Source organism: Vicia villosa, linkage group LG7 (genome assembly GCF_029867415.1).
Source record: "Vicia villosa cultivar HV-30 ecotype Madison, WI linkage group LG7, Vvil1.0, whole genome shotgun sequence".
In the NCBI taxonomy this organism is placed as follows: domain Eukaryota; kingdom Viridiplantae; phylum Streptophyta; class Magnoliopsida; order Fabales; family Fabaceae; genus Vicia; species Vicia villosa.
In genome coordinates, this window is record NC_081186.1 from 25,739,030 (window position 1) to 25,741,588 (window position 2,559).

Below are 2,559 nucleotides of genomic sequence, written 5' to 3' on the forward strand. Positions count from 1 at the left end.
CAAGAGTCACAGACACCTTACCGAGGATTGCGTTCACCTTAAAGATGCAATCGAGACTCTGATCAAGGAGGGCGCCTCTCAAAATACACTAAGAGGGGAGACCCCCTACGAAAGGAGCCCCGAAATGATGATCCCGATGAAGGAAGATCCCCCGACCAAGGACCCCTCCAGGCCGCTTTCTGCATTTCCCGTCTAGAGGATTTCCTCCCCTCGGAAAAACTCACTGCTGCATTCAGTCGTTGGGAGAATTTCCCCTCAGCGATGGTGATCTCCAACGGCGGCGATCTCGGCCAACTCAACATCGGCTCTGTAAGAAGAAAGTTTGATGAACTCATCACCGCCAACTCCGACTTGGGTCCCACTCTCAGCAAAGTCAAGGGAAGGTCTGAGCCCATTACTTTCTACCTCGAGGAGGTGCCGAAGGTTCACCCAACGGTAACATACCCTTACTAATTCGAGCAAGGATGGCCAACTTCGATGTTCACCGCATTCTCGTCGACGAGGGCAACTCGGTGGACATAATGTATTCCCAACTGTTCAAAACACTCCAACTTAATGAGTCCCACCTGACTCCCTATGTGGGATCCAACCTTCAAGGCTTCAACGACACCACGACCGGACTCTGGGGTTTTGTCGAACTAATCTTTACACTCAGAGAAGGCGAAGCCTCAAGACAAGGGAAGACCCGTTTCTTGGTTATCGACTGCAAATCTCTCTACAATTGCATTATCCGTCGACCAACTCTAGCCGAGATGATCGTCGTGCCATCCACCGTCCACCTCAAGATGAAATTCTACACTAGAAAGGGATGAGTGGCGATAATTAACACTGACATTGAAGCTGCTAGGGGGGTCTTCGACGCATCCGTAAAGAGTTACGAATTGATCATCCCCAACAAGAAGGCTTGAGCAGAAGACAAGCCTACCCGCGAAGAGCCGAAGGCACAACCTAACGCCAGCTCGGTACACCTCGACGCCTGCTTCACCAAAGATGAGCTGAAGAACCGAGAGGAGCCCCGGCCAGAAACTGTTCACCTTGTCCAACCGATCCCAGACGGGGACTTCAAACTCATCCCCCTCGGCGATGATCCCAACAAAGGAGTGAAGATTGGGAAAGGGCTCCCCGACCTCCCACGGAAGCAGCTCGTAACCTGCCTGCACAACAATGCAGACCCCTGAGGTTGCCTGTCATCAACTGACCATTGATCCAGCCGCTAGGGCAGTAGTACAACGTAGACGTAGGCACTCTCCCGAGAAAGCGGAGGCTGCCGAGAAAGCTATAAAAGACCTCCTAGAGGAAAATTTTATTTCCGAGGCCAAGTATTCAATTTGGCTCTCAAACGTTGTACTTGTTAAAAAATCTAATGGAAAATGTAGAATGTGCGTTGATTATACTGATCTTAATAGGGCTTGTCCCAATGATGCTTATCCTTTACCTAATATTGACAGGCTGGTCGACAACTTGGTCGGCTATAAATTACAATCTTTTATGGATGCATATTCAGGTTATAATCAATTTCCCATGGAGAAATGCGACAAGCAATGCACGACCTTCATGACCGAGTCAGGGAACTATTACTACAATGTAATGCCCTTCGGACTTAAGAACGTCGGAGCTACGTACCAACGCATGATGAATAAAGTGTTCTAGGAGGATATCGGTGACACCCTCGAAATGTACATGGACGATATGATCGTCAAATCACGAGGAGACATCGACCACACCGATCACCTCGAACGTGTCTTCGACCAAGCAAAAAAATGCAAAATGAGGTTCAACCCAGAGAAATGCACATCCAGGGTCCGAGCAGGAAAATTCCTCGGTTTTTACCTCACCGAACGAGGAATCGAGGCCAACCCCGACAAATTCCGAGCATTTTCCAAGATCCCCATCCCAAACACGAAGAAATCCATTCAAGTACCGAATGGAATGCTCACCGCTTTGTCGAGATTCGTTGCAAAATCCGCCCAACACGCCCTCCCATTTTTTAAACTCCTACGAAAAGAAGCATCCTTCTAATGGACCGGGGAGTGCGAACAAGCCCTCCTCCATCTCAAACGAGTCCTATCCCAACCCCCGGTCCTCACTCGACCAGACGACGAGGAAACACTATACCTCTATCTTGCCGTCTCGAACGAAGTTGTCAGCGCAACCCTCATATGAGAAACTAAAGACAGTCAAAAACCCGTATACTTCACCAGCAAAGCACTCCAGGGACCGGAAGTCAGGCACCAGCAAATTGAGAAAGTCGCCTTGAATCTGATCACTTCCGCTCGAAGGCTTAAATACTACTTCCTAGCCCACACTATCGTCGTCAGAACCGACCAATCTATCAAGTAACTCCTTGGTCGACAAGACATGGCCAGAAGAATGCTCAAATGGTCACTCAAATTGTCTGAGTTCGATGTCTAATAAGAGAGCAGAAAATCTCTCAAAGCACAAGTCCTGGCCGACTTTGTCGCTGTAATGACAGCGAATGAACACCATCCCTTGGCAGCCGACATATGGACAATCTTCATCGATGGAGCTTCTAACTCTTCGGGAAGCGGGCCCAGCATT